Source organism: Rhinopithecus roxellana, chromosome 2, assembly GCF_007565055.1.
Source record: "Rhinopithecus roxellana isolate Shanxi Qingling chromosome 2, ASM756505v1, whole genome shotgun sequence".
NCBI classification, from domain to species: Eukaryota; Metazoa; Chordata; class Mammalia; order Primates; family Cercopithecidae; genus Rhinopithecus; species Rhinopithecus roxellana.
The window spans coordinates 108018745-108040728 of NC_044550.1; the positions used below are offsets into that span (position 1 = coordinate 108018745).

General features: G+C 39.4%; 1 protein-coding gene across 18 annotated transcripts in view; it reads left to right on the forward strand.

The window, feature by feature from the left end:
- Positions 1-21984, forward strand: part of SORBS2 (sorbin and SH3 domain containing 2) — a 380804-nt gene that overhangs the window by 145416 nt on the left and 213404 nt on the right. For 14 of the 18 annotated variants that reach the window (XM_010377963.2, XM_010377971.2, XM_010377964.2 and 11 more), the window contains exon 1: positions 7828-8415. The exons of 2 other annotated variants lie outside the window; for them this stretch is intronic. The gene's annotated coding sequence lies outside the window, so the exon portion shown is untranslated. Of the gene's footprint in view, positions 1-7821; positions 8416-10801; positions 10880-21984 lie in introns of those variants that run through there. 2 more of the 18 variants (XM_010377962.2, XM_010377977.2) reach the window with 2 other exon arrangements.

Genomic DNA, 21984 nt, shown 5'->3' on the forward strand with positions numbered 1-21984 from the left:
CTAATTAAATGATTTAACTGGCACAGCCACCCTCAGAATTAGATAATATTATCATCCTTTCTTATTCATGAGGAAATGGAAGCGCAAAGACGTTAGGTAATTTGCATATCACATAGCTAACAAATTGCAGAATGTTGGAATCCACACCATTTATTTGTTCCATAGTGAATGAACAAGTATACTTTGAGATATTGATATGAAACCAGTATAAGGAGAGATGGCAATGCTTTGAGCCTGTGCTGAGAAGATAAGCACAGTGGCTGGATAGGCGAGGACACCCCCATGTAGGAATGAAGAAAGGGTGCTTCCTCAACCCACTGAGTCAGCCTGGGTGATCCCTGCACTGACAGGTAACCAGCCATGACTAAAGGCTCAGTGACAATGTCAAGAAATGAGTAGTACTTTCTTTGTACCCAGGCTGACACAAGCTGGCAGAGGCAGCTTGTTGTCTATCCACTCCCTATTATCAATATGTTTCTTAATAGTAGAACACTGATTTACCTGGGACCACTAGGTATCCAGCTGAAAAGACCACATTTTTGAGACTTACTTATCACTCAGGTTGCAATGAGGTATCAGCAGAAGTGCTGAGTGGGAGGTGGGGAAAAGCTCTTTCAAAGAGGTCAACTCCAGTGGAAAATGTGCCCCTTGGTTCTCCCTCTCCTCTTCTTGCCTGGAACATGGACCTGATGGCTGGAGCACAAGTAGCCATTCTGGACCATGAGGATTCTTGAGGATAGAAACCAGTTTCAAAAGATGGCAGAACAGAGGGTAGGAGCTGTGGTCCTGATAATCATGAGGCCAATTTTCTACTAGCCTTGAACTCCTTATTTCTCCTTCAACTGAGAGAAAAAGATACCTCTGTCTTGTGTCAGCCCTGTTATTTGAGCTTTCTCTTCTCTGCAGTCAATCCTAATCTTGTGATAAGACTTTCTCATGTGTTACCAAAAATTGAAACACAGCTTGGGTTTGTTTCCAGTCGTTGGAGGCAAACCGTGTCTTTAATGAAGGAAAAATATAGGAAAGAGTCCACACGCCAAGAGAATAACGGGTCCCCCAAGAGGCAGCTCAGGTATCAGCTCAGATAATTTTTTTAAATCTACCTTTATGCCAATAGGAAAGTTGTTTGTGAAATGATTTTTCATGCTACTTTAAACCTCACAAGGAATCAAGGAATGTTTCTTTTTTCTTTCTTTGTTTTTTGTTTTTTTTTTTTGTTTGAGACGGAGTCTCGCTCTGTCGCCCAGGCTGGAGTGCAGTGGCGCGATCTCAGCTCACTGCAAGCTCCGCCTCCCGGGTTTACGCCATTCTCCTGCCTCAACCTCCTGAGTAACTGGGACTACAGGCGCCCGCCACCACGCCCAGCTAATTTTTTGTAATTTTACTAGAGACGGGGTTTCACCGTGTTAGCCAGGATGGTCTCGATCTCCTGACCTCTCACAAGGAATGTTTCTAAAATTAATTGTCTTCCTTTGATGCAGGAAATGTCCAGAAGAATGTTCTCAGTTCAAGGCACTGATCCAGCAATTAGGATGCCAGAGTCTGACTTTTGAAAACATAGGCAGCCAGGCGCAGTGGCTCATCCCTGTAATCTCAGCACTTTGGGAGGGCAAGGCAGGCGGATCACAAGGTCAGGAGATCAAGACCATCTTGGCTAACACGGTGAAACTCCATTTCTACTGAAAATACAAAAACTTAGCCGGGCATTGTGGCGTGCCCCTTTAATCCCAGCTACTTGTGAGGCTGAGGCAGGAGAATCGCTTCAATCCAGGAGGTGGAGATTGCAGTGAGCCGAAATTGTGCCACTGTGCTCCAGCCTGGGTGACAGAGCTAGATTCTGCCTCAGAAACAAAGAAACAAACACATAGGCACTGAATTCTGACCTGGGCAGGCTTAGTAAGATAATTACCATTCTGGGTTATAGCTCCCATCCAATATTCTGCAAGTACGCGTAGTTTATTTTTCCTACCTGCGCATACTCTCACTGGTAGACCTTTAACTGAGCATCTACTATTTCCAGTGTGGATTTGGGGATTTTTGTTTTTCAACAATATTTTCCACTTGGTATTGGACTATTGGATTCTAAAACATGTACCTGATTGTATTAATACATCACTCAGGCCCATCTTCTTATCTCGATCAACGAATCTTACTGAACATGTGTTTCAGAAGAACTTCTAGAGGACACAAGGTGACCCGCTAATTTTCACTTCTCTGAGATTTGCACATTTGGCAGCTGAGGGTGTTAGCATGAGCCTCTTCGGAGTTTCCAGAAGCTGCCCAGTTTCACCCAGCACCTCGTCATTTGTTTCAGTGGCTCAGGTGAAACCAGAAGCATTTGTTTTAAAATCCTTCTTGCCAGGTTTTGTTTGCTAAGCCTGGTGTGTTTCGTTACTAATTCAATAATGCCGTGACGGCAGAGCCCGGTGCTTTTTCTGTACTGGGTTTGGTGGCATGTTGCCCGGAAGTACCTGGGGGCCACTGCTGCCACAGGACACAATGCTGAGTGGGAAAGGTCATGGGAGATACACTCTATTAATGTGGTCAGAGTGCCTCTCCAAGAACAAAGCATGACCCCTCACAGGAGCGTGAAAGCAGCCAGCCCTCTCTTTACAGGTCGCTTTTTAAGCTTATCATTCTGAAGTATAAACAGTCAAATTCCTTGGGAGCAAGTGCAGTCTTTTCTGTGTTGCTTGCAGAATCTCTCACACTGCAGGTTCAATAAAAGCCAGGAGTACTTTTCTTTAGCCACATCTAGATGTATTTGTGTTTTGGGATTGGTTCGCAGGGTTGTGGGAGGGGGTTAATTGTGGGCTGTTTTTTTTTTTTTTTTTCTTTTGTTATTATTGGATAACACCATTATTTTTTCCCCACCTGGTACTGGCACATATTAACACACATTTTAAGATAAAGCAGTTCCTGAAAGCTGCTGCAATCATAGTCATTTGCAAACCCAAAGCTTGATAAACCTGAAATATTTAGAACAATGTTGTTATTATTAGCCAGTGAAGACCGAGCTCTCCAGACTTAGGACTACCTGAAACTTCTTCCTGTACCTCTTGCCACATTTTCCTTGTTCCTCTTAACCTAGAGAGTATACAGAACTTCTAGGGGGTTCTAGTAACTACTAATGGGCTACACACAGTACTTTTGTGTTAATAGGTTTGGCTTTGTCTCCAGCTTTTTAAACAGTGTTGTATTGCTGGTGTTTACATTCCTATCATTTGCCCTCTGGCAAGGTTTTGTTTTTCTATAATCATTTTCTCATTTTAAATTCATTTGGTAAGTGAATTTCCAAAAACCCTCAACTCTGCTGGGTTTGTTTTGGTTTTGGGCACCTCTGATTTATAAAGATCATTCTGGATACTGGTCAGGGTCATACTTCTTCAGGGGATATGAAGGCATTTGATTAGTAGCCTGTGGGTCAGTCTGCTTTCCAGTGTATATTTCTTGCTGTTGGAATCATAGAAATAAATCCAATTTGCTTAATTGAGATACTTCAATCCTCCTCCTAAGTCAGTTGTCACATGTCCCATCAATGTCCTATTTTGACATTGTTCATATCATTGTGAGAGTAACTAAATATGCAAGGTTTAGGAATAACCTTTGGGATATTCTATTTTATTTGCTTTAGGAATTAGAAAATTCAATCTAAGCTTTATAAAAGTCTTTGCTACCTCATAAACAAACCATGCTTAAATTCCCATCTCTAAGTGAAGTCATACAACATGTTTCTTTGTTGTGCCAGGGACCAGATCCTTTGGTGGGTCCTAGCTGTGGAGTCTGCAGGAGCAGATGTGACTAGAGGAGAACCTAGTGCTTCAAGCAGTGATGATTTTGTTGAATTAAGGAAACAGACTAATAAGGATTTCAAAATAGGAACCAGAGAATAAATGGTTTAAGAACAGAATACAGGGAAGCAGTACATGTAGGGAAATAGCACACTTATTTCAAGAAAGTGAAAAATATTTCCAATGCTCTCTACCAAAGTAGCCTCCTCATGTTAGCAATAATAGTAGTGATCACTTTAGTTACTCTATCACTTATCAGCTTCTTCAGTTTCAACTCTGATAATAGTTATGTCCCCATCAAGTAATCTTAACCTTAACTCTGTGTCTGTTCTAAACGCTACTTTTATTCTCATTTTATTTCATTTTGTAAAACTTTGTATCTTGAAAACAAAAAAAATCAAACTTATAGAAAAGTGGAGATAAGAGTAAAACAAACTGAAAATATTCTCACTTCAGGTTCATCAGGTGTTAGCATTTTGCACATCTGTGTTTGCGTAGAAGATAGACAGATGACAGATAGGTGGATAGACTGATTGATGGGTAGGTGTACATATGGAATAACATAAAATAGAAGCTGGATAAGTAGACAGCTCTCTCTCTCCATTTATATGTGTGTGTGTGTATATACTATTAGAGCATATATATGTGTGTGTATATGTATTCTGATAGTATTATCTTTGTTTGAAAATCCTTCTAAACAAATATTTGTTTTAGAAAATCATATTATGGTGTGGTATTCTATGCTTTCATACTGAACATAATTTTTGAATGCAGATTTTCACACATATTCTGTATTTTCGTTTCATAATAAAAACCAAAACAACTAGCATTGTGAATTATAGAGCTCCCTTTATATGTCAGTGGATGTCTTCATAACCTTTAATAATATCACAAATTTAATTATAATGTTTAAATATATAAAAAATACCTTTATGACCATGTTGTTTAAAATTTCACACTAAGACAATCTCAACAGAGAAGACAGGAAAAGCTATGAACAGAAAATTGACAGAAGAGGGAACCCCGAAAACCATTGAAAATGAAAAGATGTTCAATTTGTAAGTAATTAGAGAAACACAAATTAAAACAATAGTGAGCTATTACTCTGCACCTGTTATGTTAGCAAAACGTTAAAACTAGATAATGCCAAGTGTCCTTGTAATAGCTGAGTGGACCAAGGCACAGAGCAGCCCACATATAAAGCTGCTGGCCACAGAGGTGGTATCTCATTTGACTCAGAAAGATGGGCTGGAAAAATCGTATTTGTCTCTTGGAAATCTTTATTTAGCACATTTTAAAACAAACACGTTCAGAAGGAGAATAAACATCAGGGACCCAGGCTAGGGCAGGGCCTGAGGCCAGAGCAATGCCAATGGGCCTCAGTGCCCCAAGTTATAAGGAGGGGCTTTGGGCAGGTGAAGGAGCCAAGAGCCTTGGAAGAACAGAGCTGCAGCTGAGTGATGTGTGAAGACCAGTAGAGATGCCAACACACACACCACGGGGCAGAGAGCGGAAAGGGATTCGTCTCAGTTCCTGCCAGCTTCCCAGTTCTGGCTCACTGATGCCTGGGGGATTTCCAGTTCTCTTTGGAGGAGCAGTAATTGGAGGTATAGGGGAGGAGGAGATACAAGAAAAAGGATGAAGGCCTTCGAAATTCCAAAGGAAAATGACTTCAGAGATTTGTTTGTTTGTTTGTTTGTTTGTTTGTTTGTTTTGCTGCTAAAAACAGAGACAGAGTCTCCCTCTGTTGCCAAGCTGGAGTGCAGTCGCGTGATCTCAGCTCACTGCAGCCTTGACCTCCCAGGCTCAAGCAATCCTCCTGCCTCAGCCTCCCGAGTAGCTGGGACCACCGGCGTGCACCACCATGTCTAGCTAATTGTTTGTTTGTTTGATTTTTTTTTTTTTTTTTTTTTTTGTAGAGATGGGGTCTATTGCCCAGGCTAGTCTCAAAATCCTGAGCTCAAGTGATCCACCTGCCTCAGCCTCCCAAAGTGCTGGGAGTAAAGGTGTGAGCCATGGTCAGAGATTCTTATACCTTGCCAACCAATCAATCAAGTGTGAGGGTATAAAGACATTTTCAGAGATACAATGAAAACAAACGCCACCCTAAAACATCAAATGCACCTAGAGTTTTCTTGATACCCTTTTGTAACATGCCAGCATTTTGTCAAAATCACTTAAGTTCTTCTGAAGTGATAAGTCAACAAATGGGTGATATTGAAACGTGAATTAAAACGCAGATTTCACCCCAGCCAGTCATTAGTCCCTATTCATACAGTGTTGTAGGTCCTCATTCAAAGGCATTGAGAAATTAGAATATTCCAAGCATGGAAGGCAAAAGACATGGACCAGATTGGCTTTCAGAGAGTAAACAGAACAGTCTGGGAGCCAGACATGAAAGGAGAACTGCTAAGAAGTCCCAGGGCGTGACAAGGCCTGTAATAGCAGAGGTAGACCCCAGTACAGGGGAGGCACAGAAGAGGTCGCTCAGACTCCACCTGGGAGAGTCACTATCGAGGTGGTCAGTGTGGGCCAGGTGTTGGAAGATAAAAGGGGAGGCAGATTGGGATGGAAGTTAATGGTGCTGGGGTGAGGAACAGTCAGATTGAGAAGCTTTTTAATAGTAGCAGCATCTGCAGGGCAAGGAAGCGTAAAATGGCATGTAATTCAGGATTCTGAAATGTGGGCAGTGAAGAGTAGAATGGGAGGCTGAGGGTGAAGGCAGGGGGCATGGTCAGCAACAGCAAATGCAAAATAACTTCAGGGAAGGGAACTTCCGTGAGAAAAGGTAGGCTGGCTGGAGGCGATCTGAAGCAAGCGATGAGGACTGTCCCGAGCAGGAAAGCACCACCCACTTGTCTTGCATGGATATGCTGACCCTGGGTGGCCCAGACCTACCTAATGTCAGTTGGGTTGGGGAGGAAGGAGAGTGGGCATCCCCAAATCTACATCTACAGGATTCCTATGCAGCCAAAATTTGGGAATTAATACTGAAGGCAGGAGTGTTAACATGGGTAGGGAAACGCAATACTAACAGAATCCTAAATCAATGACTACTTAGCAAATAGAACATCTGTATTTACAAGTCCAAAGTGTTAACATAACTATTTCAAACAGATTGCTAGAAACAAAAATAAATGGGACAGTGCCTTGGAAATATATCAGATAGAATATGACTGGTGATACAGTCCTGAAAAAGAAGACAAGGCTGGGGGTTTTGCAGAAGATTGAAATTGTTCATGACATTAATCATTGTAGATTCCCAGAGGGGGTGAAATTTTATGGACAGGTGGAATGTGATCCATCTTACTAAGGAAGTAAAACTATTCTTGCCTTGAAGGTAATGTTTAAAGTCAAAGAATTTTTAATTAGGTTTGGAGTTTTTAAAAAGAATTTTTAATTTACAAATGAGATTGAGTTAAAGAATCATTTTCTGCAGCAGAAACAGCAGGATTTTTTAAAAAATCTATTTTAAATTGCATAAAAAGCATCTTAAAGTAATCAGATAAGTTGAGCCATAAGTAAATGGATATTTAAAGATCTTATTAAAATATTCTACCTGATTTAGTTATTATTCTGACCCTATATAGCAATTCACAGGGTGTTGTTTCAATTAAATGGCTCTAAGATTATCATTTAAAAACAAAAAGTGTAACTCTCCGATTTGCAGCTCTCCGCACTCACTCTGTGACTGGAAGGTGGGGCTTGTTTGACAATGCTTCCAGTTAGGGTCTCTTAAGTGATTTGCATGTTATTAACCTGGATAGCCACTAATAGGGCTTCGCTTCCTCAGTTTCATACACAGCCCTGGCTCATATAAAAAAGAGTTCTTCAGGAGAGCGGAAAAATCAGAGCACTTCCACTATCGGTGAAATGTGTAGAAAGATAGCAGAAGCTACCCTCCTCAAAAAAATGATGAGTTTGATGAAAAGAAATTAACAAGCTGTGTGGGTGTGCGGCACATGATCAGCCATGCTTGCTAAGTCTGTCTGTTGGTTGTTGCTATGGCTACGAAAAGCCAGTGGAACCCAATGAGCTGTCTGCAGCAGTGCTGAGAGGACCAGCCATTTTACTTATGGAAAACAGTGTGGCATATTCTGCTGAACTTCACCCTGGAAGAAGCCTCTTTTATACATCTCTTCGGGGAAGAGAGAAGCAATGGGCATGTTAGTATACAATGATCACAGCCACGCAGGCCTGCAAGCTGCCGTTTGGACAGGCTGTTGACTGCTGTTCCAATTAGCTGATTGGAGAATGTGGAATGCAGAGTGATAATGCTGCGTATCTGCTATCAGGCAGCAGCAAAGGTTTTTGTCTTGGGAAGGCAAAGCTTTCCCTGCAATATTATCTCAGCAGCTTCCTAGCTGCTTACCCTGTAAACGAGGGATCCAAACGGAGGGTGTTGCCCTCTGCTAAGGCTGGTCCTGTGCGTGGTTGTAGCATATGAGCGGCAGGTCTGAAAAAGCAGGTGTGTGCTGGGACGGGCACTGGACTGGAACGCAGGCGGACGCTCTCGGGTTTACCTGCTTCCTGTTAACAGATTGTGGGCTCCCAGGGCATATGTCTGCACGCTGAGGCCGAGGCGGAGAAGGGGCTTTCTGGGCAGCCCACTGCACTGACAGAGGTAAGCTTTTTTGACCTTTTTGAAAGCGCAGCATAAAAATAACTGGGGCAAAACTTGGCCTGAAAGGTTTACATTGATTGTGTGATTTGGATTTACCAAACAAACACACACAGACACACACACACACAGACACACACATTTCTAGAAAATAGTATCAGAGACATAGAGTGGTTTCAATGAATTTTGGTTCTAGCAATTGGAAGATAAAAAACATTACCGATATGCTTTGGGGTTTAAAACCAGTGTTTGCTGTTTGAACAGACTACGATAGCTTGTTCTGAACCGTCTTCACAGCCAGCAACATTTCTCACTTGTGAACAATGGATTCTTTTGTGACCTGCACTTTGACTTGTATTCAGAGAACTACATGAAAAAGCAGTGGCACATAAATTGTGAAGCATTTCTTTTTAAGCCTCGTAAATGATTTATTTAACTCTTAACACACCTACGTACACATTTAAATTAAAGAATGCTGTTCTCTATGTAGGTCATAATAGCCAGTGGATTTTGTACTTGCTTACCCTGGACTGAGTGTCCTGTTTGATTTAGCTGGGGTAGTTGTAAAGCAAACAGTGTAGGTATTGGAAGCTGTTCACACCTCCTTTCCGAGTATCTGCATGCCTTGCTGGCCCAGAGCACAAGACCCCTATTGTGCTCCCCCGGCTCAGAATCCAAGGAAAGAAAGGAAGTGAAGTCTCAGCATTGAGTTGTAGGACAGCTGAGGTATGTGGCAGTAAAACTTCTTTTCTTGCACAATTTTTCTCACAAGCAGATAGGTTTCAGAGAGAGAGTGAAACCCAAAATGCCACACACCTCATACAAATGTGCGCTCATACTTGCAGCAAATGTTTGCTGTCAGTTGCTTCATAATAACAGCACAGACCCTGAATTGCAGGAGGAATTGCCTTGTAGTGAGTATTTCCTTGATTTATAGTCTCTTAGGAACAAAGCTATTACTGTGGACTGAAACTGGTCAGTCAAATCAAAACCCCTGGTAAGGAAATGACCAAGTAAGGATCAGATTCTGTTTCAGCAACATTTCAGCTTTACCCAAGTCAGTTCTTTTGTTATTTTGTTGTTTTGTTACCAAAAATGTCAGATCACTTATAATACTATTGAAAATATTTAATAAAAATGTTTGGTCAAAAACTTTGAATAAAACCCCTATCTCCAAAAGATGGAATCTACCACAAAATTTAAAATAAGTAGTAACTGAGATCTACTTCTAAGAAGTTTATTTTTATTTGCTACCTTTTTCCTCAAAAATCTGGATGACACAAGAGTCTCTTTAGAATTTTAAGTATAATTTTCACTGATAGATATGAGCATGAACCACCTGTTTCACAGATGTAGCAATGTTAATATGTCCTACGATAAGAGAATACTAAAGCATAGGAGAATAGTTTTCAAAACTTTTGTTCTAAATGTCAAAATAGTCAAACTATAAAGACACAGACTAAGAATCTCAGTGGAGTGAACCACATTCAAACGTTTAATGATAAGTGTATGCCTATGTGGGTCATGGGGGATAAAATGGTGAGGTGACGGCCTTGTACTTCATTATGTTTAACATTCAAAGGAAAACTAAATGAACAGACTTAATTCTGAGTCCAATTCTATGAGTAAAAATATCAGCTAAGTAAGTGATTCTATATGAGCTGAATGAAAGGTAGAGAAAATCTCTCTCCAGTTTAATTTCCTTCAAAGCTTTACATTGCCAAAGGATTCCTTAGAATTGACACAGTGCAAAGACCTACAGCAAGCACCTGATTTCCTATTAATTTTTCTTGGGGGAGCCTTTAGAAGAATGAGGCATAGAAATATCGAGGGCACACCTGACTGCTGCGTCTGTTGCCTTGATGGTGGCACCAGGTGAGACAAGACCCTTAGCCCATGGGAAGAATGGCACACACTTTATACTTGTGCAATTTCTTTCCTATGTTTGTATCCTTTTAAGATGACTTGCTATAAAAAGATGAGCATTTTAAGTTCAATTCTGCATAGCGCATCTACATGGTTAATAATTCAACAATTTTGAGAACCAGATTCAGAGACATAATCTCTATCTTTCAAGACTTAGCACCTCTGCTTATGGCTATTTTTAGACCCTTATTTTCTGCCACTTTCCAACTCTTCTGGCAATATCAAATATTCTGGAATTTCCAAAACACACTATATCAGACTTTTTTTTTGTTTTTGCAAATGCAATGCCCCCTGAAGAGTCATTTCCTTTAAACCTCCCCTGCAGTGACAGCTGCTTTCATAGCCCTTCAAGTCCAGCTCAGACCTCCCCCCACAAACTGTCCCCCACCCTGTTTGGCTGTATCTGAATCTTACTTCTGACTTTCTGTCTACTGTACCATATTGCATTTGTCTCTGTTCACAGCCTTCCAGAGCTTTCCTGGCCTCTGATTCTAAAGCACTTTGTCCAGTGTCCAGAATTTGGCATTCAGACATTGTACTGGTAACTTCAGACTTCAATATTTTCCTGTTAATTACTGTAAACATACACTTGACCTAGAAGTAAAGTCCTAATACTGCCTTTTCTCAAAGAAACGCAAAACATTCGAAAAACAATGAGGCTGTCATTTTTCTGCTTTGAAAATATGGCTTCAGGACCCCAGTTTCATGAAAGCCACAACGGTCCTATAATAGATCCAAATTTCCTGAGGGAAAATTTTACAATGTATGTTTTAAACAAAACAACTTGAATGTTTTAGTAGATGGATAATAGTATTTTTCTATCCATAGCTATTATAAAATGTATAGAAAAATCCCTATTACAAATTTGTTATGGAATCAGACTATTTAAAACTAACGCTGAGTTGATGATGATTAGCAGCCGATTATAATGTAAGACACTTATGAAGTTGTTTTTCATGCTGAAACCAGGAGAAAGTAAAGGTTGTGAACTGGAAAGAGATTAAATAATTGAAACGAAGTCTACAATAGCAGCATTTCTTTTAATGTTCCTAAATAAACCTAAAAGGTGACTGGAAATCACTAGTTATGTTACACTAGTTGTGTTACCCTACAACTTGAGTACCTGGGTGAGGGAGAGAATATTCTCTTAGTGTCACACTTGATAGAGATATAGGTTTGGTTATAGATACTTCCTACCCTCTGTTCTATATTAGATAACATTATTACTATTTTTTAAATAAGCCTGATTTCAGTAGCCTTTTTATGAAAAAACTACCACAATCAAAAATTAAAATGTACCCATAATTTTATGAAGAAGTTATACAGAATTCCTTGTTTTTAAGATATCTGAGTTGAAAGCAAAAGTTCTAATTAATGCAGTATGAATTTTTGCATATAAAGTAGAACTGATGAGGAAGTTTAAAATGTCCGATATTTGGAATGAGAAAGTGAAATATTTAGGAAATTATTTAAATTCATATTTCTAGACATTATGGCATTCATTCCAGCATTGAGTTTTCCAATAAAAGTAAGATAAATAGCAATTCTTAATTATCATGCTGTCCTTTAAAGCTTTATTTTGGCTATCTCCCAGCTGATTTTAGTGTACAGCATGCTATAATTAAATAATAGCTAAAGTTGGAATTCTATTCATCTTAAGGACTAATCATGTTTAATCAATTATTTTAAATTGTGTGTAGTAATTAGATTTCAGAAACCATGATTTTGTAATATGCCTGGACTGTTTCTAACATTTTCTATTTTAAGTCACTTATAATGTTTTTAAAGGCCTCAGTTATGTCTAACTACATTGATAGCGTAATGAAATGAGTTGCACTAGGGTTGTATAAAGAAGAGTTGTGATATATGATTGTGTTAGATAACTTTCTGCAAGTTCCTCAAACTAACAATTTAATTATGGATATGCTTATTAAATTCTAAACTGCTACTGTCAAGTGGAAAAATACAGATAAACGTTTTCAAAATATGTTTTTCTGTATTATTTCTGACGAACTCAAGATGTACATGTAGTTAAAAGGAAATACTTCTGTAACTGTTGAGTTCTGAATATTGGCAAATAAGAATTTCAGCTTAAGTTCAATTAAGATGCTATTTGCTGAATAAATGACAAGGAACCAGCAAAGACAGGTTTTTATTTTGGTGTTTTGCAACGTGATATATCCATATGGAACTCTACCACACTTTACTATACCCTGGCCTTCAAAACTGAAATATACTAGTTTACCAAGTAGGAATTTTGACCAAAAACAGCAGTGGTTTCCTCTTCCCTATACAGGTGAGGCATACATAAGTTCAGCATTAAATTCTGTTCTTAGAGAAGCATTATTTGATCAAAAATTCAGAAAGCTTTCACTTTCCTGAATCCAATCAAGGGTCTTACTTTCAAAGAAAATTTTCCCACTTCAAAAACACAAAAACAAAATAAAAAAGAAAGAAAACAAAAAGCCCTGGTAATGTTCTCATTATAGTTTCTCATTTCTCTTTATATATTCATATTATAATTTAGGAAAATTTATTTGTAATAAAGAACATTATTTGAAAGTTTCAGTGATTTTTTTTCTGCTCATTTATACTGTTGCCTGCTTATTAAATTTTTAATTTTTAAAATTCAGTTAGAAATTCAGTTTTTCTCTCTTCCCTCTGAGATGTTTTCCCGGTGGTTAAAGTAAATTACAAATCTTATTGTGAATTATATCCTCTGCTTTGCATGGGAGAGTTCATCCAATCCGTTATTAGAAATAATTCTTCTTTTCAGGTTCCTAGTCCTAGTACATTTTTTCTGGAATAGTTGAATTTGAGGACAGGGGCAACATAAACCCATCAAGTTCCAAATCTTCTGATGTATAGCTGCAAGGATCAGCTGCAAGGAGTCCAATGAACTATAGCAAAAATAGGCTTCCAGCCAAGAGCTGTGCCACTTGTGAAGATCCTGTAAGAGTACAAGCATGGGATGCTGTGAAGAATGGCAAGTGTTTTAAGTGCACAGAAAAAAAAACATTCAAATGAGATTTTAGCTATGTTGAAGAAAATTTCTTGGTATAAATGTTCATGCTAGTCGCCTCTAAGCAGAAGTCCCTGTACTTACTTCCCGCCGAGGACAGCCAGCTCCTCGGAGGCACTGAGTCTTCTGAAGAGGTGACACCAGAGAGGCCACAGCCTGGCTAATGGAAACACACTTCATTGAGCCTTCGGCTGCATGGAGAATCCTCTTCCACCTATTGAGAGGCGTCAGCGACTTCTGCCTCACTGGGTCTTTTTAGTACCAGATCTTTATACTTCATACAGGTTGCCTACACTTTATGCCACCAAACAATGAAAGTTTAAGAAAGCAACACTCGGCTGCTTAAAGTGAGCCTTTTTGGTAGATTATCAAGATGCCTTTACACCTAATTATTTCAGTTCTCTGTGCTAAAGTTAACAAGGGAAAGGAGATTAGATAACAATAACCTCGGCTGTTCTTGTGCTAACTGTGTCATCTGGTGCGGGGTCTGAGCGCTTTCCAAAACTCGTACATTTAACCTGTCAGATGTATTCTTGCACTATAGTAAATACTATGTATTTTTATTTGCTCAATATCTCAAAATCTAGGTTTCACAATTTTTACAGCATAGTATTACTAGTAGTGAAGATGAAAATTGTGTAGCTACTTGGTTGCTCTGCTACAGTGTGAATAGACCGGTGTTGTGTGATGTACCTAGAGCACCAGGCTTAAACCAGTTTACGCAAAGGGAGGTCAGGAGAGTGGTGAATGGCAAGAGAATGGAAAAAGGTACAGGTTACTTCTGCAGAGCAAAAGTTACAGGGAAAATCAACTCGCTTTAGAATGGCAGCCGGAACAGACAGGCCCTCAGCAAACAGGTCAACATACTACATATTCAGTCAGTATCTGCTGAATGAATGAAAGGCTTACAGCAATCAGATGTTCCCCGGTGTTGTGCTAATGCTAACACAGGATGAGAAAATGCTCTTTGAATTTAGAGATAAAGTGACAATTCAGACATTTTTCTGATTTTTTTTATCATAAAGGAGGAGAAAAAATACATGAAAATTTTAAAAAGGCTATTATTAAAAATATATAGATATATAGTCTCCCTGGTGAGAAGCACTATACTTTAACAATTATATAAGACAGAAATATTACCAGAAGCATAGATAAAGCTCAAATGCAGCACATCATGTAGTGAATAATTCAGAAGATAAGAAAAACTGATTTCTAATCTCTACTTTTTTTAAAGCCTCTTGGTACAGTCACATTCATCAAGAAATATAATCAACCTAAAGAGTTAAAATTTTCTTTTTTAAAATAAGAAAGAAAAGTTTAAATCCAGAGTTATAAAATTGAAGATCTTTATTTTAAGGCTTTAGAATATAGTTGAACAGAGAGTTCAAGATAGAAAGAGGTATCAGTCTGGGAAGATCTTTTCAAGTTAAAAAAAAAACCATAGAAGCTGCAAGACCTTATATAGTCAATCAAAATATCTGCTTCTGATTTACTCAAGAAAACAATAGAAACCTATTAACTAGTTTCAATCAACTACGCAAAAGATTATTCAAAAAAATGTTCAATTTGTTCACTCCAAAAGATATTGATAATAATTTGTATAGATTTTACTCTGTACTAGCTACTATCCCAAGAGTTTTATGTATATTAACTTTTAATGAAAAATCTGGAAAATCACAAAATCTACAATACCAAATACTAAAAAGTAGGGACTTTTAAGAACATTTACATTGGAATTTCTCAGAAACATTTTCTGCAATCTTAAATTATTTCCCAGAGAGGGAGTTAACAAATGGCACATTTAATCACTTTGTCTTAGATGCTCCGATACCACTTTACATATTGTATTGTTTTTATATCATGTTAATGAAGTTTTTTGACATGTCCAATCTTCCCATGTGAAAGTGACCTCCATGAGAGAGCCATGTTATTTACGTGTTTTTACCCATCATCTTACCATGTCCACTACCAAGACTGAATGAAGGATGGGTGAATAACTAGGCCAAGTAGGTTATTGTAATAAATAAAATTTACACCCGAGGAAAGGGACGTGTGAAAGCAATGTAAACTGTGTGTAATTCCATGTGACTTTCATCATGAGAAAACTAATCTGGTCTACATATCTTTAAATGTTTGTTTTGTTATGGATTCTTTGTTTTTGGTCAGTGTGCTTTTTGGGTAAAACACTAAGGTAAATATCAAAGCAACCCTTTTTAAGTCATCGAGACTTTTTCAACACAGGAAACCATGACGCAACCAAAAATGATTTGGCTCATTTAAACCACTTGTAGAATTTTTCCTCAGAATTTAACCTTTTGAACAACTTAACTACATATGAGTTATGTCTGACAGTTAAGAAAATAATAAAAATATGAGAAGGCATCTCTTTGTCAGAGAAACCATATCTGTTTTGGGAAAAGGGCTTTCTTAGGGCAATAACCCAGATGACTGATAATATATCCTGAATTCTTTCACACTCACTTTATTTAGAAACATAACTTTTTATATGATATGTGTTCTGAAATCTGATTATATCACTCACTGACTTCCTTTCCACCATAGATTTATTTTACAAGACTAATATAACTCATTTATATAATGATTAATATGGCTTTTTTAATTAAAAAAGTCTTCCTTCTAACGTGTGCCAAGGAGTTTGACTACATTTTAAATTAATTTTTAGATTTATTGGCAGAAGAGCAGAATTACCATCACCCTCATGTTATAAAAGCAAATGACAATCAAAGCCATAAATAATATAGTTTAGTTTGAAAAACCACCTTCCTGTTGACCCGAAGTCCCAAATGTCCTGTCAGTGCTTTATATTGATAGTTATCTGGTAAAATGATTGGATCTATGTATTACTATGTGGCATAATATTACATCATAATGATTTTCAACCCTAAGCTTGTGCTTCCTTTGAAGATCAAATTAGGAAAACATACCCTTAAAACTGTGCCTCACCTCTTTTGGCTCTGGTATTTAATTTTGCAACTGTCAAGAACAAAAAGATTATGATCATAAAATTATGTTTCCTGGGGAATGTTCCGTTTATGAATTGCCTCATTCCCAGGCTCCTCAGTCATGGTATTGTATTCTGCCTTTAGCCCAGCCTGTGAGGAGAGGTGTTGGATTTGCACGGTGCAGAAAAGGCCTGAGAGGAGGACAGAACAGGAGCTTAAGGACAGGACCCAGAATGACTCTGGCCCTTTAAGTATGTGTTACCAATGGGATCACTCAACCGCTAGAGCTTGTGAGTTCAGTAGGAATTAGGAAAAGTGTTGCTTTGAAATTCAATTGTTTCTATTTCCAACCAAAAGCAAATCACTGGAGAAATCTGCATACACTCTAGTTAACCCCTCACAGAGTGAAAGAGCATTTTATTTGGTCAGCAAAACAGAATGGCCGCTTGTTGATTAACACGGAGAAATATCACCCCTTTAAAGGTCAGATTATTAATTTGTCAGTGCATTCTCTTGGGAAATCAGAATTTCATCTGGCAAATGTCATGACAGGTGACAAATGATTTTTAAGACTATCACCAAACTATATCTGCCCAACAAACAGATCAGTACCATGAGTTCCTAACTGCCAAGTGGCCCACAGTATCTGGAGTTTCCCTTCCTGGTAGATGGGCTTGAGCAGGCAATGAGGAGTTCTCTGCTCTCCTCTTCCAGACCTTGAAGACTGTCGTCCCATTTGTTAGTATGTTAATGTAAGTTAGCTGATGTGTCCTTTCTAATTTGTTTGGTATTGAAAGGATGGTCTTGATAGGGAAAGTAGAAAATGAGAAAGACCTAAGTTCTGGGTAAAACATAACGACTGGCCAGACCCAACTGTGGATGTCGAAGTTGTAACTGTATATTGAAAAAATGATACTTGCATTTTCATATCATTTACTTATTCATTTGTTACACATCCATCAAGGACCTCCTGTGTGTTTAGAGTGGAGGAAAAGATGAGAAAATGAGCCAGGAAGTCATTGAAAGAGCTTACAGTTTAGTGCAGGAAGACAGGAACGCTACTTACTATCATTTAAGATAGAAGGTGATGGAGTGCTATAAGGGAGATATAATCAATGCGTTTATTTATTCCTTCAAAAGACATGCGCAGAAGTAACTTATACAATAAAGAAACTCTTTGATCATCTCAAGCGATGGAGTTCCAGAAGATGATAACACATTGCTCAGAGAAGGGAAGTTTCTTAGAGGATCAGGAAAGATGAATTAGAGAAAATGGTATTTTAATTGGGGCTTGAACAAGGTGGGAGTTTGACAATAGTTTGGAAACGCAAGCTTTGTAGCATCAAGAATTGTTTTATACAACTCACATTTATTTGGCATCCCCTCAGTGCTTTCACGTAAATTGTTGAGTCTGGCTCAACAACCCTGGGAGGTACGCACTATCATCACTGTTTCACATGAGAAAAGAAGAAACTGAGGCTCAGGGAAATGCTCATTGGGTTTTACCTGTTATGAGTCAGTGGCCAACTTTGAGATGAACTTTTTGGAAAGAACTTTGTTCTTGACAGTTGCTAAAGTGCTGAGATTAAAGCACACGGAAAGATTAAGAACTTTGTTTACAACTCAAGAGCATCACACACACACACATACACACACACACAATTCAGTTAAAAAATGAGCAAAGGGCTAGACTAGTTTTCCAAAGAAGACATACAAATGGCAAACAGGCATATGAAAAGGTGCTCAACATCACTAATCATCACAGAAATGCAAGTTAAAACCACAATGAGACACCACCTCACACCTGCTAGGATGGCTATCACCCAAAAGTCAAAAGGTAATGAGTGTTGGTGAGGATGTGGAGAAAAGGGAACCCTTGTAAGCTGTTGATGGGAATGTCAATTGGTACAGACATTCTAAAAAATTGTGCAGTTTCCTCAAAAAATTACAACTAGAAGTACCATATGATCTAGTAACCCCACTTCTGGGTATACATACAAAGGAAATGAGTAAATATGGAAACAATCTAAGGACCTGTCCATGGATGAATGGATAAAGAAAATGTGGTGTATATACAAACAATGGGAAATTATTCAGCCCTAAAAAAGAAGAAAATCCTGCCATTTGCAACAACATATATGAGGACATTATGCTAAGTGAGAGAAGTCAGACAGAGAAAGACAAATACTGTATAATCTCACTTAATGTGGAGTCTAAATGTGGAACTCATAGAAACAGAGTCAAATGAATGGTGGTTGCCGGGAATTGGTGGGGGGAGGAAAATGAGGTCAAAGGGCACAGACTTTCAGTTATAGGACAAACAAGTTCTGAAGATCTCATGCAGCATGGTGACTGTAGTTAATAAAACCGCATTGCACACTTGCAGCTCGCTAGGGGAGTAGATCCTAAATGTTCTTACCATACACAAAAAAGATAACAATAAGAAGTGATTACTAACTTGATTGTGGTGATCATTTCACAGTACACACATATCAAAGCAGCCTGTGGTTCCCCTTAAATGTCTGCAGCTTTGTCAATTATACTTCAATACATCTAGGGAGAAAATGGAGTATGTTTTTAAGGGTATGGAAGCAACAGGTGCAACTAGGAAATAAAAGGATGGAGGGGGCCCAGCTAAGAGAGCAGAAAGAAAAGAGGAGAGAGGGAGAGAAATGAAGAAATGGGTTTGTGATGGCAAAGAGCTAAGCCCACGCAGAGCCCTGGGGAAGGCACCAGCAGCAGAGAAGAAAGTTGCAAGGGAAGCAGGGCTACCCCAGCAGCAAGATCCCAGGGAGGGCAGCAAAGAGATAGGCCCAGGGACCAAGGACAGCCCAGCTGACAGAGCGGAGACTGCGACCTCTGGGACACTGGAATGAATTGAGCAAGTGAGCTCCACTGCTGAGAGCCAGAAGGATGGTCAGAGAAGTTTCCAGCAGACGCCCAGGAACGGCACTGACTCACACTCTCCTCCTTTCTACACTGGGTCTGAAAGTCAAAGACGCATTTAAAATTATTATATAAATCTCTATGACTTAGAAAGTCTGATGCCGGTGAGATTTCTTGGATTCAGTCTGTTTCATTGAGGAGAATATGTTATAGGATGATTGCTGATGGTTAGAAGCATGAACTTTTTTGTATGGTTTGTTTTTTGAGATGGAGTCTCACTCTGTGATCCAGGCTGAAGTGCAGTGGTGCGATCTTGGCTCACTGCAACCTCCGCCTCCCCGGGCTCAAGAAATTCTCCTGCCTCAGCCTCCTGAGCTGCTAGGATTACAGGCGTGCACCACCATGCCCAGCTAATTGTTGTATTTTTAGTAGAGATGGGTTTCACCATGTTGGCCAGGCTGGTCTCGAACTCCTGGCCTTAAGTGATCCGTTCTCAGCCTCCCAAAGTGCTGGGATTACAGGCGTTGAGTCACTGCATCTAGAAGCATGGACTTTGGACTCGCACACTGTCGGGTGGGAGTTCTGGTTTAGAAACCTGATTGCAGTGAAGTGAGCCGAGGTACAAAACCCCCCTATGCCACAGTTCCCTCATAAATGAGTGACGCCATAGTCCCAGGCATTAAAGACATGTGTGTTGGATGTTGATGAGAGCACTGCATCTGACATAAAGAAGGGTCTCACACACGTCAGCCACTGCTGGTGTTGGTTGTTCCTGGGAGTTTATAGAAAGACTGTCTTCCAAATTCCCGTGCTCTAGTTACTTGTCTCTAAGTAAACTCTGGAGTCTTGAGAAGCCAGGCACGTGTGTAGTTTAAGGGATGGGCAGCTGCTTCTGCCACTCTTCAGGGAGGTCCTAGGCACCACTACAGTTCGTGTGAAGCGTAAATCTCAGCGACCTCAGCGGACCTCTAATGCTCATCCTACCATTTGCAGTGTTCGATCTGTGGTGTTAAAAGACTCAGGCTTCTCCTCTTACATACTGTTTGTTAGAAAACTTCCCAAACTATGTGCCCGGTCTGCTACCACTGTAGCCAATGTCACTGGGCATCTCACTATTCTCTGACTGTAGCTGGTACAACAGCAGCAATCGGTTTTCTAAAATGCAGACAATAGAAAGGAGTTGCTAAATTTGTCAAACTTAAGTGAATCTAATGCTTATCGTTTTGGCATGTTAGGTGGTTCTTCTTGGTGGAAGGCTCACAACCTGTGACTGACTCCAGAGCTTCTGCTTACCAATTTCAGAAAACTGGGTTTAGAGTATTTCCTTTGCGCATTCCTTCATGAGCTTTTAGGAGGCAAAGTCTCCTTCCCTATTTCCAAGATGGATACTTTGGGAAGGTAACACGTTCCAGTTCTCAAATTGGTGTCGGTACATTTATGTTACATTCTTCTCTAGTTTTGTAGCAGTGAGGCAATAATGGGAATTTACATAAATAAAGCACATGAGTATTTCAAGTTCAAAAAAAACAACTCAGGCTTCTGGGTGGATCAGGCCAGTGGGTCGATGGTGATGCTGTTAACCAAAATGGGAATAGAGAAGACCTGGTTTGCTTTGTTTTTGATATCAAGGCGAAAACGTTTAGACATGTAGAACTTGATATCTTTGCTGGAAACACTGGTAGGCAGTGGTCAGTAACTGTTCTGGTTATGGTTATCAGAAAGAAGTGGGGCAAATCAGGGCCTCACCTCTAGCCTAATTCAAGATATGGACTGAGGGTTGTATATAGCTTGATTAAGCATATATACTAGCTTTCAAGAGCCTTTTTTCTGATAAGAACATGTTTAATTAATAAAAGACTATGATGATGTCTTTTAAGTCACCCTGCAAAGAAAGATCCACATTTTTAAAAAACGAGGATTTTTAAAAAGCTGTTAAGTGTGGTTGCTAAGTACACTTAGGTTAAATGCTGAAACTGCCTCCATGAGTTTTTTTCTGCTTGTCACACATGAATTTTAGAAGCAACTCGTAATCTTTTTTCTTTGTTTAAAAAAGTAATACAGGATTTGACTGGCCTAAATGTCATTATCAGGAAGAAATAATGCAAGTTAAAAAAACTCAGGATATTGGGCCGGTTTTAGTGATTTTATAGAGTTTGATATTGAGCAAAAGTTTTTTATTTTCTGTTGAAGTTGTTAGAATTGCAAGTTTATTCTGGAAAAAATAAATAAGGATTAAGATGATACAGTGTCCCAAAGAGTTGTGGGAGGATTGAATGGATTATGTATTCTAATTGTGTAGGACGAGGTCTGGCGTGTGGGAGATGCTAAACAAACGTGAGCCGGCATTACTATCATTCTTGGTGTATGCATGCGTTCATGTAAAAGGCACACACTGGGCACCTCTGATTCTCCAGGCTGTGTGTGTTCAGGGGTGACTAGTCGACTTGCTGCTCTTGGTGACTGTTCAGTCTTTGGGATGAGGGAGGGGAAGCTGATAATCCTGCAGCATCACAAGTGTCGAGGCAGAGGGAAGGCACAGAGTAGGGCGTGACTGACCCTCCTGGGCAACTTCAGTGCGTGCATGGTGAAGGCAGGGGCTTTAGATGGAGAAAGCATTGTCTGCAGGTGAACACGGCATGAAAGCACGTTGCAGGCTGGGTGGTGCATCTGGAAAGTAGAAACAGTGGGGAGAAGCGGGCATGGGGTGGTGTGGGGGGAATAGAAGAGCTTTGCAGTCACATAAACTTGGAATTCATTCCCAGCTCTGTATTGTTA